This window comes from Lagenorhynchus albirostris, chromosome 11 (genome assembly GCF_949774975.1).
Source record: "Lagenorhynchus albirostris chromosome 11, mLagAlb1.1, whole genome shotgun sequence".
In the NCBI taxonomy this organism is placed as follows: Eukaryota; Metazoa; Chordata; class Mammalia; order Artiodactyla; family Delphinidae; genus Lagenorhynchus; species Lagenorhynchus albirostris.
This window is the reverse complement of record NC_083105.1, coordinates 65,593,706-65,609,892: the sequence shown is the minus strand read 5'-3', so window position 1 is coordinate 65,609,892 and position 16,187 is coordinate 65,593,706. Positions and strand designations below refer to the sequence as shown.

The 16,187-nt window shown below is 41.2% G+C and overlaps 1 protein-coding gene across 1 annotated transcript in view; it reads right to left on the bottom strand.

Annotated features, from left to right (window-relative positions):
* Positions 1-8,172, bottom strand: part of SLC38A4 (solute carrier family 38 member 4) — a 67,992-nt gene extending 59,820 nt beyond the window's left edge. Inside the window, exon 1 of the mRNA XM_060166454.1 lies at positions 8,042-8,172. The gene's annotated coding sequence lies outside the window, so the exon portion shown is untranslated. The remainder of the gene's footprint in view (positions 1-8,041) is intronic.
* Between the last annotated feature and the right edge of the window lie 8,015 nt (positions 8,173-16,187).

Here is a 16,187-nt window from a genome sequence, read left to right as displayed (position 1 = left end):
CTATTCCTTTCCTCCTTTCCACCCCTCCAGTGCCTCCATTTTAAATGGAGATGTAGTTCATACCTCTTTTTGCCCTATCATACAAATGTCATTTTTAAGAGAAAAACAGTCAAATTTTGTCCTCATACTTTTCACTTTACCAAGTGCCTTCAGCACGTCTTTAATCCAACTGAAGTTCTAAATAAGTATATCAATTGAGAGGAAAAAATATACCAGTAAATATAGTCAAGCAACTGGAATACTACTTGGCAGTTAAAAAGGACCCAACGATGGATACAACAACTTGAATGGATCTCAAGAGCATTACACTGAATGAATGAAAAAAATCAATCCCCAAAAGATCACATACACTATGATTCCATTTATGTAATATTCTCAAAATGATAAAAATATAAAGAAGGAAAATATCTAGTTTCCATTGGTAGAGAGAAAGAGGTGTGACTATAAAGGTTCTGTATCTCTGTGGCATGGAAGCTCTGTATCTTGGTTGTGGTGGTAGTTGCATGAGTCTCTGCATGTGATAAAATGACACAGAAATTATATACACATATTGCACCAATGTCAATTTCCTGGTCTTGCTACTGTAAGAAAATTATGTCTCATGTAACCATTGGAGGAAACTGCGTGAAAGCTATATAGGGCCTCTCTGTGTTACTTTCGCAACTTCCTATGAACCTATAATTACTTTAAAATAAAAAGTTTAAATATATACAAGTCAACCAAAAGTGTGGACTCCTCCGTACAGCACGAATAAATACAGTATAGCAGAACAATGCCCCCAAAGTGTCAGATCTTTTTTTAAAGATGTGCTGTCACTAAAGAATTGCTTCAAAGGCAAGAAGGAATAAAACCGTGATGAAATGTTTTCTCGGGGCCATCACAGAGGCCTCCGTTTCTGCAGTGCTCTCAACCATCTGACTGCTTTCCAGGCCTTTCCAAAGCAAGGCTGGAAACAAGAACCCCTTTAGTTCGATCTCACGAACAATCAAGGGCAGTTTGGTCTTTTCGTTTACAGGAACATTCTGCATCCAGCTACCACATTCCTCTCTCCCATTTGGAAAAATTCCGGAAAATAAGACCATAGCGTGTAGCCCCACGTAGCACGCAGGAAACGTTTCTCAAAACAGAAAGCCACCTTAGCCTCTCTCTTTAACGAATGCCTCCCTCTCCCCGCCTTTTTCAGTTCTTTGCTACTTCTCCCTCCAAGTTCGTCTCACTCACTAGCCTGGTCTTTCTAGCGAAGCCGTCCGTAGCATCGGCAGGCAAACCTGTGAGCGGTGCAGCGTCCCCAGGCGGCGGCCTCCCGCGGTCCTCCCTGCGCGCCGCGACCCAGCTCATGCTCCCCACGCCCCCGCAGGACGCGCGCGTCACCCGCGAGGCACCAGCCAGCCCCGGAGGTGCTGCTGGGCAGCCCGCACGGGGTGCCAACACTGCAAACAGCCTGATCAGCTGGCGGCCAAAGTTGCCTCCTGGTGAATTGCATCTTTTTTCCTTTTCTTCTTTAACATTTTTATAGTACCGTGAGTGTGTGAGTGTACCCAGTGTTATAAAATTATGCCAAAACAAAGAGCAAAGTCCTTGTCCTGAGGAGTATGTGGTGTAAAAGTTGCGAATGACGCAAGGCAAAATGACAGGACAAACACTGGGTGGGGAGGAAAATGTAAGGTAGAATCAATAAGACTTCCAATGGACCAAGAATGGAAAGGGTGAGGCAGGGCTCCAACTCCTTTAGAGCACAAAACAGAAAGATTTGCAATAATAGCAATAGTAACAGAAACATTTTGGGGGGGTTATTAGTTGCCATGCAGTATCATCAAATTAATTCTATAAAGTAAGTACTTGTGATTATATCTAACTGGAGAACCGGGGTTTCTTTTAACTGTTTAATTTAACAAACACCTCTAATGCTTACAAAGTGTCAAATATGTTTCTGAATGCTTTATACATATTAACTCATTTAATTCTCATAAAATCCTTCTGAAATAAGAATGGTTTCACTCCATTTACAGATGAAGAGGATGAAGCAGTCAGGTTAAGCGACTTGCTCAAGGTGGTTCAGATAGCAAGTGAGCGAGCCAGAATTTGAACCCAGGAAAAAGTCGGAAGGACGGCGCCAAGATCTGAATCCAGGAAGCCCAACTCCACGATGGCACTGGGATTCACACCCACACTCCCTGACTCCCAAGCCTGCATGCTTAATTATGTGCAACAACGCACACTGAATAAATCATTTAATTTTAAAATATTTATACTGACTATGAACAATGCAGATTTACTTTGTAAAGACCTTTAACATGGCGATGAAATAGTGTTTAGTTGAACAATAAACATTGTTTAAAAAAAAAGGTGGGGGGGAGGACAGTTTTCCTCCTTCCTTCATTCAACAAACACGCATGAGTGTCTGTTTACCCCAGGCACTTATGTGAGGTACCAGGGCAACAGCCGCGACCGAAAGAGACAGATATGAGAGAAAACAAGGGAACCGGAAATGATGTTCATTTTAATGATGGATACATGCTAGATTTATCAGGAGCAATAGGTGCGAATAGCCAACAGGAAACAAGGGAACATTTCAGTCTTATTATACAGGGAATGATATTATCTGGGCTGGACTGTCCTGCATGAGTATTATTTAGCCCGTTTTTCGTTTCCTCCCTTCTGTTTCCTTCATTTTAGTTACGGCAGTTAGAGGAAAACACATGATCAAAGAACACTTAGTATAGACATTTGTTAACATTTCTAATAGTGCTTTGGGTGGCAGGGGGAGTAACATTAAAAATAAGAGCTTTCACACGTTGAACGTTTATTATATACTAGGCATTAGTCTAAGAATTTTACATGTGTTAGCACATTTAATCCTCAACAATCTCATGAGGCCGATACTATTATGATCCTGATTTTATAGATGAAGAGATGGAAGCTCAGAAAGATTAAGGAACTTGCCCAAGGACATAAAGCTAAAAAATGGAGGTTTTAATCTGTTAACTGAAGTTAGGTTTTGGATTATTTATAGGTTTCATTGACTCTTTGAATTCCCTTACTAATGACAACATGAGTGAGACTACTTTACAAATGTGGAAATGGTGACGCGGCATGCAGACCTCTGAGCCTGCAACGAAAACTTGGCATAAAAGATCCCTAAAGAAAGAAGAGACATTGGGAGTTAAGTTTGTCAAAGTCTGTTATCAAAAGCCAGACTCTTAACTAGCGTAAACGTCTACTTTGCAGATAAGAGGGTGAAATTCATTACTGTCTTCTCACCTCATTTTTTAAAAATACATTTTTACTTCCTGATTCTTCTCTAGCACGCTAAAATAAAAAATAAAACCATTAAAAACTAAAATAAGGAGAGAAATCCCCCCCCACCCAAGCTACCTCCTAAGAAAAACATAGAAAAGCATTTGTTTGGAAGTCATTTTCATGATTGCGTAGACTGCACCTATGCTAAAATAAAACATCCCCTTGAATATAAGAAAAATAATTTGGTTTGCCCATACAGAGGACAACAAAGTCTGGTCTTTGCATTTGAGCTTAGGTTTTAAAACACTAACATTATAAAAATTAAACTATAGTTCTCTATTATAGGGCCATAATAAAATGATAAAATAATAAAATGTATTGCTGACTCCTGCATTCAGTTATTTTGTTCCCTGTTAGCACAGTTCACTTCCGACATTCAAGGGGAGTGGGCAGAGCTATGGGACATTTGCAGAGAAACCATGCAAGGACCTCTGGACCACACCTCCCCCCCACCCCCCTTGCCTCCCCCCAGCAATCTCTACTGAACTCTTCAATTCCCCAATGTCTCCTTCTTTCTTTCTCTGTTTAGGCCAGTCTTTCTGTTGAGAATCCTCCCCTATTTCCTTCACTTCTTTGCCTGGCTGACTTTCATTTCTGCTTCAAAACCCAGCTCAGGCATCATCCGGTCTAGAAATGTTCTCTGACCCCTTTCCTAAGCCAGGTTCTGTGGCAGAGTGCTCAAACCTGACTTTTTCCCCTGACCCTTCACATGCTGTTAACACAACTGTTCGTTTATTTATTCTTTCCCCCACTAGACTAATTCCTTTATTCAACAAACATTTCTTGAGCACCCAGTATTTGCCCTGGACTGTGCTAGGTGTTAGGGAGACAAGGATAAAAGAAACTCCCAAATATACTTTCTGGGGGATAATGATACTCAATGGTTGTTTGTGGAATGAATGAATAGAATTAAGTCATTACAAACAGAGTGGAAGGAAGACCAGAAGATTAGCAGGCATGTAAAAGTGATTTGGTTTTTGCATTCCCCCACCTCTCACAGGCTGCTCTGTTGTGTACCACCTCTCTGAGCTTCTTGTTGCTTTAAACATTTGCTCTCCGAGTAATCTTTATCTTATTGCTGTCTTTATTGGAAGCAGGAACTTTGGCACAGGAGGGACCATAGTTCTGAGGCCAGCCCCGTCACTTACTAGCTCTGTGACCGTTGGCTCTTCCCTTAATTTCTCTGAGCTTCAATTTCCTCCTCTGTAAAATGGAGATACCAAACACCTAGACCATGGAGTATCATGTGAAGATAAATGTGATTTACACACGGAAGGGGCTTGGTTCAAAGTCTGGCTTGGAAGACTCTTCCTTTCCTGTCTTTTGTCTCTCCCCTTCTTCCATTCCTCACCTTCCTGCAAGATGTCATCAGGGTAGCAGTAGCATGTGAGATGGTTTCATGTGATACATGGAAGCACATTTTTCAGAATTGTCATATTATTTATATACATACTAAAATATGTAAATAGTCATTAAACTCCATGAAACCTTTGATTTTTATAGAAATGATTGCTTTGGATTTGTAAAACTTTTTTTAAAAAGAGGGGTTTAAGTTATTTAAAACAGAGGAAAAGAATTGGAAAAAGAATGGATGTATTGAATGTGTATATATACATATATATATATATCTGAATCACTTTGCTGAATACCTGAAACTAACACAATGTTGGAAATCAACTATACTCCAATATAAAATAAAAATTAAATTAAAAAATAATAAAAAAGAAAACAAAAAATAGAAAATATTATTAAGTCAGTACAAAGCATAAGGGGGAAAAAAGGAATATATGCCTAAAAAACACTGCAGAAATGGACAAAGACGATGACATAAAAGAAGAAAGACATTTAGCTCAAAAGTTCACAAGGTAACCAAAGTTATATTATGCATTTCTCAAACGTCACTTGTAAAACAATCCAATCCTGGGGCTGGCAAAGATTAATTCTTAAGGTACACGGTCATGCTTTTGGCTTTCTTAGGATAGGATTAGTCTCTAATAGACTGAGAAGTCAGTTGTGGGTCCCTAGATGTCACCTGTCCAGTTCTGACCATGATAAAGTGCAAAGGGAAAGAAAATTGTTCTTTACACTTAAGAATAATGTCCAAATAGAACTTCCAAAGATGTTCTATGCTCCCCACACTGTATATCTCCATTTCTTGATCTATAAAATGGGTAGAATAATAGAATCTATCTCATATGACTGTTACGAGGGTCAAATGTTAACATAAAAGAAACACTTAGTAACATATAAGGAATATAGCACCTAGTACTGCATACTCTCGCAGAAGAGCTTGCCTCCTATCCCTGCCGCAGGCTTGAAAGATTTTTATCCCTTTACCCCAGTCTTCCTGCTTTTTGAAGTTTTGTGATAAAATCAGACCAATAGAAGCTTTCTGTCTCTGAACACATATGGTAATCTGTAATTTGGGGAGATCAGATATTCTCTTCAGTGTCTCTGTTCTTACAACTTTTTACCCAGAACACAGATTTTCTGTAGATTCATTTGTTAGAATCTCAGAGACTATACCACACACACAGAGAGAGAGAGAGAGAGAGAGAGAGAGAGAGAGAGATTTCTTGTGTTCCATATGAGAGAGTCCACCAATCTCACCCAATCCTTAGAGACTTGTTTGCAGTGGGGACAAAAAAAAAATACCCATGGGCTAATTTAAACCTCCTCCCCCCAAAAGTTAAGGTCTATAAAAAGTTATAACCAAAGTTAAAACAAACCCAAGCTACCAGGCCTTGGAAATTGTGATCTGGATGAAGGATGCTCTCTTTACAACATAAGACAATTTAGTCATAATGATTATGTCTGCACTGCCGGGAAGCAGATAAAGATGAATATAGGAAGCTAGGAAATTGGGAAACAGACCATTCCTGGTGAAAGGCTGGCCACTTCCTCCTTTCCTTAAGGGTGACAAGGTGCACCACTACTCAGCCGATAACAAAGCAAGCAGCCAGCAGCTTGGGGGATGGGGTACCTGACCAGGAGGCCGCTGAGGTAAGTGCCTGGCCAGGTCTGCTTACACCTCCAGGGCAGAGGCTACCCCTTCTCTTCTCTTCTCTTTTCTCTTCTCTTCTCTTCTCTTCTTCTCTTCTCTTCTCTTCTCTTCTCGGGGTCTCAGATCCCTCTTAGACAGGTAGAGATACACCTTTTGCACTGAGAGATACACATCAAGAGCCAACCCGTCCTCCTCCGGTGAAACTAGACCCAGGTATTTAAAGGCTCTGCGGAGGACTGCAGGTGGGGATCTCCAAGTCATCGCCAAGTATCTCAAGGCCCCCAAATCTTGCCCCCTCACTCCCCCGTACATGCCCTGCACACCAGGGACCCAGTCTCCCTGGCTGTGGTTCCCCGGCTTAGTTCACCCCGTTCCTCTAACCAAGTCAACCGCCCGGTGCGCACCTCCTGGGCTGGTCCCGGGGCACATGAAAGGGGCACTCTCCACCTCTCCCTGCTGGATCACTCAGGGGAGCTGGGGGGCGCGCGAGTTCCGCACTCCGCGCCTCCACCCCCAGCCCGCGCCCACCAGGACGCACGCCCACCTGTGCGAAGAGCCCCTACCTGCACCGCGCCCACCTCTCTCCTCTCCCGGACTCGGAGGTGCTCTCAGCTCACCCTCCCAGGGGGCTCCCTGCGTCCCCGCTCCCGTCTCCGTCCTCCCTTCCTTTCATTCATTCTCTCCTCCTTTCTCCATTTTCCCTCCTACTCCTACCCCTCTCAGGGTCTGGACCCTTATCGTTCTCTCCTTCTCCTCTCCTCCCCGACGTTCTCTCTGCGTTCCTTCCGCTCCACTCGTCCTTCCTGCCCGCACTTTCTGCGGCGCCCCTTCCTTCTTTCCAGCGCCCCCCAGGCTTCTCAGTCCGACGGCGCGCGATGCCTCCCTCGGAACCTCGGGCTCAGTCTTGGAACCCGTTCACTGCCCGCAGCCAAGGCCCCCAGACCCAGCACTGCTCTCGCCTTCCTCCTCCCCTGAAGGAGCCTCCCGGGCCGGATCCCCGGGCCGGAACCCCCGACCCAGGGAACCGTGCTGGCCTCCTGGGCGGCCCAGCTGTCAGCGACGATGGGTCTATTTTAGGTTCTGCACCCAATGTCCCCGCCCTGAGGACGCGGGCACGGGTCCCGCGACTCGGGTAACACCTTGCCAGCGCGATCCCGAGCTGACGCAGAGCCAGCTCCTGCAGCGGAGTCTCGGGGCCCCTGGCCAGGCAGGCCGGGCCACGGTGGTGGATGGCGGTCTCAGTACAAGCATCTCGAGATTCAAGCGCCCAGGGAATCCCGGGCCCGGGGGCGTGGGCGCCCCAGCGCAAGGCACCCCTTGCCCGCCCCCCAGGACCAGGCAGCCTTGGCAGTCACCTGTCCTGGAAAAGGGATTCACAGGATCTCTCCCAGCCTCTATCCTTTCCCTCTGCTTGCCCCGGCTTACTTAATTTCTAGTCAATCCGGTCATTAACCTGCAGTAATGCACCCAAAGGGGATCCTTTGTTAAATGATAAGGATTTGGGGCCATCAACAAGATATGAGGAGCCAGAGCGCCGGACCAAAGCCCCAGACGGGTGAGAGACCGAGCTGCACACGTGTGCGTGTCCCCATGCGCACAGGCGCGCGCGCGCGCACACACACACACACACACACACACACACACACACACACACGCATTCCGGCTGGGATCCAGCCACAAGTTTGCACACTGACAAGTCTTTTAAGTCTAACAGAAAATATAAACAGCTTCACTCACCCTACTTTTTCTTCCCTCTCCCGATTGGGATCCAGGGGAAAAGGGTGGATTGAGAGACCCTTCTTTCTTTTCTTTTCGCCTTTCTAAAGAGTGGAAATTTCCATCATGTGATAGGGGGCAGCATCCCCAGTGTCGCGTTTCCTATGGACCCTCCCTTCCAGCCCAGCCACCAATCATCAGGCGGCAACCTGAGATGTCAACAAAAGCATCCTCCCAGGTGGGGCTGAGTTGTCCAGCTGTCCCTCAAGAGTGAAGCCTGGGACCTGCCAGCCCCTGCTCCAGTTTTCTTGGGTTCATGATAACAGAGAAGATCTTGGTGTGAGTTGAGCTTTTCTGTGGGCTTTTTTTTTTTTTAACGATTAAGTTTCTTCATCAGTCAAGGTGGCATTTATTGGATCTGTCCTATACACAGAAATACCTGTCAGTGCTCATTTTGAAGTCTGTAAAAGAGTCTTTCTTTCAATAGGTGGCTCTAAACTTCCTCCAGGTTTGGGGATGTCAAACCTGAACTTGACATAAAGGAAAAAACATTTGGGGAAGGGGTACAATCGAAAAACCTGTCATTCACAGTAAAAATCACTTAATGCAAGAGCAGAGCAGAGGATATCTTGCTAGCACTTAACCATGGCTAGGGGTCTTTTGTGGTCATTTTTTTCCTGGGATTCCACTGTAAGCATAATCCTCAGTACATATGAAGAAAGAATTAGGATATAATAAATAGCACTAAAATTTCAGTTCTGCTCATTAAGGCACCACTCACCATTTTAAGGAAAATTGTTTATATTTTAAAAATTTACAAGCAGCTCAATATCAAAAAAACAAACAACCCAATGCAAAAATGGGCAAAAAACCTAAATAGGCATTTCTCCAAAGAAGATATACAGATTGCCAACAGACACATGAAAGAATGCTCAACATCACTAATCATTAGATAAATGCAAATCAAAACTACAATGAAGTATCACCTCACACCGGTCAGAATGGCCATCATCAAAAAATCTACAAACAATAAATGCTGGAGAGGGTGTGGGGAAAAGGGAACCCTCTTGCATTTTTGGTGGGAATGTAAATTGATATAGTCACTATGGAGAACAGTATGAAGGGTCCTTAAAAACTAAAAATAGAACTACCATATGACCCAGCAATCCCACTACTGGGCATATACCCGGAGAAAACCATAATTCAAAAAGAGACATGTACCAAAATGTTCATTGCAGCTCTATTTACAATAGCCAGGACATGGAAGCAATGTTAAGTGTTGTCCATCAACAGATGAATGGATAAAGAAGATGTGGCACATATATACAATGGAATATTACTCAGTCATAAAAAGAAACGAAATTGAGTTATTTGTAGTGAGGTGGATGCACCTAGAGAGGTGCGATAGGGAAGGTGGGAGGGAGATGCAAGAGGGAGGAGACATGGGGATGTATGTATATGTATAACTGATTCACTTTGTTATAAAGCAGAAACTAACACACCATTGTAAAGCAATTATACTCCAATAAAGATGTTAAAAAAATCCCCACCATTTTCTGACATTAACCAAAATTTTTGTTTCCAAAAAGCCCATGTAACATATATGTTCACCATCCCGTTTATTTACTACTCATTTGTCATTCTTAAGGGAAAAAACATTCTCCTATGGAGACTCGATCCCCACAGTTTAACAAACTCATCAGGCGGCACAGATTACTTTCTAAATTCTCACATATGCGATTTAACTTTATTCAGAATGGTAAGGCTCATTGTTCAGACCATGAATATCTAGAACCATCTCATTTTACAGTTCCCATCAACTAATACATCAGCGGCACATTAGCACTTAAGAAACAGGACAAGAACAGCAAGAACAAAAATCCATCTGGATAATGCAGTTGTATATTAGTCAGGAATATTAAAAATTCCATTAACACACATGCACACATGTCAAATTATACTAAAATCATCCAACAATGCAAATCCAATAGAAGAATGATAAGATGAATGCCTTCACTGGAGTTATCATTTTGAAACCTAAAAACAAATGCACTATTTAAACGGAGTATAGAAGAAATATTTTTTTATGAAAGCTGATTATCCCCTGCCTAACCAAATATGGTAAACCTCTTTAGTTTGTCATAAGAGGTTTCCATTTTATGAAATTAGAATACATCAGAATAATTTAGAGGTCCCTTCAAACTTGTTGAAACTAGATTATCTTTATCACACTTTTTCATTGATTCTTATTTAATAAATATAAGCATCTTTTATAAAACTACTAAATTGTCAAAATTGGTAAGATTGGGAGGGGATTAATGGGAGATCACGATAGATATATATTTCTCTCTACTTAAACTGAGATTTAGTAAAAGCAAAATCCAAGATTCTAAAACAAAAAGCCATTCCAGAGAAAATATAAATGAAGATGGGATCAATGCAATCCTAAAATAGATACTAGTTCACTGCGCAGCTACTTAAGTTTTTAATGAATTGCTTATTTATTTAGTCAGTTCTTGGTGTCCATATCTTAGCTAGTACCGATAAGCTCAGAAGCAGTGGTTCATTGCCTAATTTACTAGAGAACTATAGGTTGTTCATCTACATATGTGCTACTTATTTTAACGATGTGTGGATTGAAATAAAATGAGTTGCATTCATCTATAAAGCAACAAAGTGCTGAGCAAAATTCAAATTTGTCATCTTTTGTAGCTATTGTATATCCTTAGAGTTTTAGGAGAGCTCCAAGCAATGTCCAGGTGGTATGAGATAACTGGCAAGCCATTGTCCTCCGTGATACAATCAAAAACTTGAGCCTCTGATGACTACACTGGATCTACCCAACAATCCTCAAGGGTTTCTTTTTTTTCTTTTTTTCTTTTTTTTTTTTTTTTGCGATACGCAGGCCTCTCACTGTTGTGACCTCTCCCGTTGCAGAGCAGAGGCTCCGGACGCGCAGGCTCAGCGGCCATGGCTCACGGGCCCAGCCGCTCCGCGGCATGTGGGATCTTCCCGGACCGGGGCACGAACCCGTGTCCCCTGCATCGGCAGGCGGACTCTCAACCACTGCGCCACCAGGGAAGCCCCTCAAGGGTTTCTTTAAAACTTGTATTTGAAAGAATGTGAAGCAACCCTAACCAGCAACATGAATATCCCTGCAAAACCGCACTGTGAAACACATTTTGATTTACCATCCAAACATTTGCTGGCTCTGGAGCAGACAACTTGAGTCCTGATTTCAGAGCTACCACCTACCAACTGTGTGGCCTTCACCAATGGGCTTAAGTTCTAAGTGACTCAGTTTCTCAATGAGAAAAATGTAGAACATTCCTTAATACATTGTTTTCCTTACTTATTCTCAGACAGTACTACAAACTCAAATAGTGCTGGAGGAAAATAAAATGTTTGCAACCGAGAAAAAAGGGTGACAGAAGAGTTCGAATTTCTACCATTTTGACAAAGCTGAATTGATTGAAGCTTTCCACTCTAAAATTATATTAACACACTGGTCCTAGGAATGATTATTGGTTTGTCAATGGAAGCTTCTGCTTTAAGTCTCTATTAAAAATATTCCCAAAATATATTCCTTTGAACTAAAGCTAATACTTGAAAACGGAGTTCCATGCTGCTATAAGTTTGGAAAACATTGTGCTAAAAATTATTGTGGGATTCCTCTGGGGTTTGAATCAGTCTCTTAAAGGTGGATGGAGCATGTAGTATCTCTCTATCACCATGAACCCTTTTTGGAGAAACATTTCTAAGGTTTAATCATCCAGAGAACAGTCATTACTAAATTTTAGTATAAATAAATGTCTTAGGAAGGAAATAAAACACAATTATTATCCTGCCATCGTACGTATGAAGTTCCTTGATTTATGGTGAAGTTTGTTGCAGTGACTTTAAGACACTTTTGTTTAAATTCTTTCTTTGATAGTAGATTTCTAACATGGATTCTTTTTTCAATGAATAATTATTGAAATTAGTAAAATGACTTGAGGTTACAAAACACCTTAACATATATTATGCCACTTGGTACTAAAATAAACCCACCATGTAGCTATTATTTTCTCTATTTCATGGGAGAGGAAAATGAGATTCAGAGATGTTAAGTGACTTCTCCAAAGACACAGAGCCGATAAATGACAGACTGGAGCATGAACCAGGTTTTCTGGCTTCAAATTCAATGTTAGACCTTCCACAGCTCACCTCCTTTTTTTCTAAGCATTTTCTTTACTGAAACTGATTACTGTTTTTCTTCCTACAAGGTCACCAGCTGTGAATGGCATGCTTAGCCATAAAATAATGATTTTTAAAATAATTATAATACTATAAAAGTAATTATCTTTTTATTATAATTACAAGAGCCTCTACAAACTTCTAATGTCAGTATCACAGTTTTCTTTTCTATGAATTTGAATTTGATTTATGTGAGAAAACAAGACATACCATGAATTATGCTTATGGTTGAGTTTCTTTAGTATTATATTCTCTAAATGGACTACTACCTCTTACTGGCACTAGGAAAAAGACACTTGATCACTCACTGTCTCAGTTTCACACATGATGAAACAACTAGATACTGGATCTCAAAACAAAAAAGAATATCAAACTAGATGTAGGATCTTAGAAGATCCAACTCTAGAGTCCAAGATTGGGATGTCAGGTTCTAGACTCTGAAGTCCCATCCAGGAGGTGAAAAGGGGAGTAGAACCCACGTCCCATCGGGAAATAGCTCAGAGAGGAGAGTGGGCATCCTGTGGTCAATATTCAATACCAGCCCCAGGGAGGTCAGCTTTTGTCTCTCTGTTCTGGAAACAGCACTGCTTACAGAGAGCTGGCCAGTCAGATCCACCTTCCTTTTCCAGCTTGATGCTCTCGGCATCTCACTGACAGTCAATTACATCCCTCCGTACAACCCATATTCTAAATCACTCACTGCCTCCCAGCTCCCAGTCCGCGGCAGGTGGAATGTTCGCGGACCGGGGCACGAACCCGTGTGCCCTGTATCGGCAGGCGGACTCTCAACCACTGCGCCACCAGGGAAGCCTGCCTTAGAGCTTTTGAACACACTGTCCCCTCTTCCTGGAAGCCCTTGCTACCAGCTCTGCCTGTCAATTTCACTTTTTACTAGTCTTTCAAGCCCCAGCTCACATGTCACGTCAAGTGAATGAAACCCTGTCCAACTCATCCAGCTATTTTTTCTTTTTTCTTGGTAGACTGGGAACATGGAGTGGTGGGGAAGTTTGAAGAGGGGTGGAAAAAAAGAACTAGCATGTTTTGGACATGGAATTTAGTATTTACAACCATCCTGTGAGGTCGGTGTTTTTACCTTCGCTTTTCAGATGAGAAAACAGAGAGTGAATGAGTTGAGTGGCTTGCCAAAGGCAGAATCAGAATTAGGACTCAGCTGTACCTGATCCCAAAGCTCTCTCCATTCTGTCCCATCATTAGACTTGTCCTCATTGGGGCTCCGGAAGCACATCGTAACACACTAGTCTGGCCCCCACTAGACTTCAGACTCCTGAGCAGCCCGTCTCTGTGTCATTCTCATCAGTGTTCCTGGTATTTACCATAGCATAACTCCATAGTTATTTATTGAATGAGTGAATGAACAAATGAAGAGTACCCCTGTGATTTACATATTGTAACAAACACTATCTGTGCCTGAGCTAGTTGTTAAATAAAGTTATTTGTGAGTTATCCCTAATGATGTTTTCCATCTTCTATTTTTTCTCTGAAATTAAGAGGTACCATAATTAGGAGGCCAATTATAATTTTGGTGCCCAGAGAGACAATCACTGATTGAGTCTGCCAGGCTACCAGCTACGCTGACATGGTTTGCACAACTGCTGTTTGAACAGAGACTGACGTTGATGTGACATTGGCAGGTAACGCAATAGCCTGGCAGCTTTCAGAAAATATCAAATTACTCTAAAAGCAAATTTTCCCCTTTTTGACATTCCTCTGAGAGTTAGAAACTCATTCATGTCAAAACTTAACTTCATATTCCCTTTATTTGGAAAAATAAAATGAAACACCTTATCACCCAAAACTAGACATGTTCAATGAGAATGACCACATTTAAAATAAACATTATATATATATATGTTTTCCAAATAAATAAGAGATAGAACATGTAAAGTTAAACACTTGGTTTCTGATTTCTGGAACCAGACTCCCTGGGTTTCAATTCCAACTCTGATATTTACTAGCTGAAAACTAGTTATTAGTTATATAATAATTAGGTAAATTGTTAACCTGTCTATGCTGCAGTTTCCTTATCTGTAATTTGGGGACAACCGTTGTACCTATTCTAGAGTTGTTTTAAAATTTAAGTAAATTTCTTAATGCAGTTAAACCATCATTTTTCAAATGGAAAATACTGATTATAGTTGTATCATCTGTTACTGACAAATTCTTATAATTACCCTAAAACTTTATTCTATTCTTCTGGGCCTGTTTTCTCATTCTTAGTACAAGAGGGCAGATTATTTGATCCTTGTGACCTGCGCGATCTTAACATTCTACAATTGCACAGCTTCCGGGGATTTACTTTCATTCCCATGTTTCCACAACAAAACCCCAGTTTCCTAAAATTCGCCTTCTGAAGAGATGGAGAACAGGAAATTATTAACCTATTACTTAATTTTCACAAGACTAAATATAAAATTAAACAAAACTTGCACTTTAACTTTGAAACCATGTAGACATTTAACTTCTAGTCTTCAAATATAAGAGCTAGATGGTGTGAAAGAGGTTGGAATTGTGTGCTTATGTCTCCATTGCCCTGTTCCAATGCTGCAGTAGGTTTCATTCTTTCTCGTTGTATAATAGTTTGTTTGCATGTTTCCTCTTGAGACTGTAAGTTCTGTAGATGTGATATCAAAACATATTTGCTGAATAAATAAATAGATGGATGGGTCAATCAATTGATGCTTCTCTGTTTTTCAGGAGTTCAAAAACTGAGTAATAATTTTCTTAAAGATAAGGATGGAATGTTATCAAAAAAACATTTCAGTTTAAAATACCACTGTGAAGATGATTTTGGAACTCATTGGTTTTACATTTTTATTTATTTATTTATTTTTAACATCTTTATTGGAGTATAATTGCTCTACATTGTTGGATTAGTTGCTGCTACATAACAAAGTGAATCAGCTATACACATACATATATAACCATATCTCCTCCCTCTTGCATCTCCCTCCCACCCTCCGTATCCCACCCCTCTAGGTGGTCACAAAGCACCGAGCTGATCTCCCTGTGCTATGCGGCTGCTTCCCACTAGCTATCTATTTGACATTTGGTAGTGTATATATGTCCATGCCACTCTCTCACTTCATCCCAGCTTACACTTCCCCCTCCCCGTGTCCTCAAGTCCATTCTCTACGTCTACATCTTTATTCCTGTCCTGCCCCTAGATTCTTCAGAACCATTTTTTTTCTAGATTCCATATATATATGTTAGCATACAGTATTTGTTTTTCTCATTCTCATTTACTTCACTCTGTATCACAGACTCTAGGTCCATCCACCTTACTACAAATAACTCAATTTCGTTTCTTTTTATGACTGAGTAATATTCCATTGTATATATGTGCCATATCTTCTTTATCCATTCATCTGTCGATGTACACTCAGGTTTTTTCCATGTCCTGGCTATTGTAAATAGTGGTGCAATGAACATTGTGGTACATGACTCTTTTTGAATTATGTTTTTCTCAGGGTATATGCCCAGTAGTGGGATTGCTGGGTCATATGGTAGTTCTATTTGTAGTTTTTAAAGGAACCTCCATACTGTTCTCCATAGTGGCTATATCAATTTACACTCCCACCAACAGTGCAAGAGTGTTCCCTTTTCTCCACACCCTCTCCAACATTTATTGTTTGTAAATTTTTTGATGATGGCCATTCTGACTGGTATGAGGTGTTACCTCATTGTAGTTTTGATTTGCATTTCTCTAATGATTAGTGATGTTGAGCATCCTTACATGTGTTTGTTGGAAATCTGTATATCTTCTTTGGAGAAATTTCTATTTATGTCTTCTGCCCATTTTTGGATTGGGTTGTTTGTTTTTTTGTTATTGAGCTGCATGAGCTGCTTGTACATTTTGGAGATTAATCCTTTGTCAGTTACTTCATTTGCAAATATTTTCTCGCATTCTGAG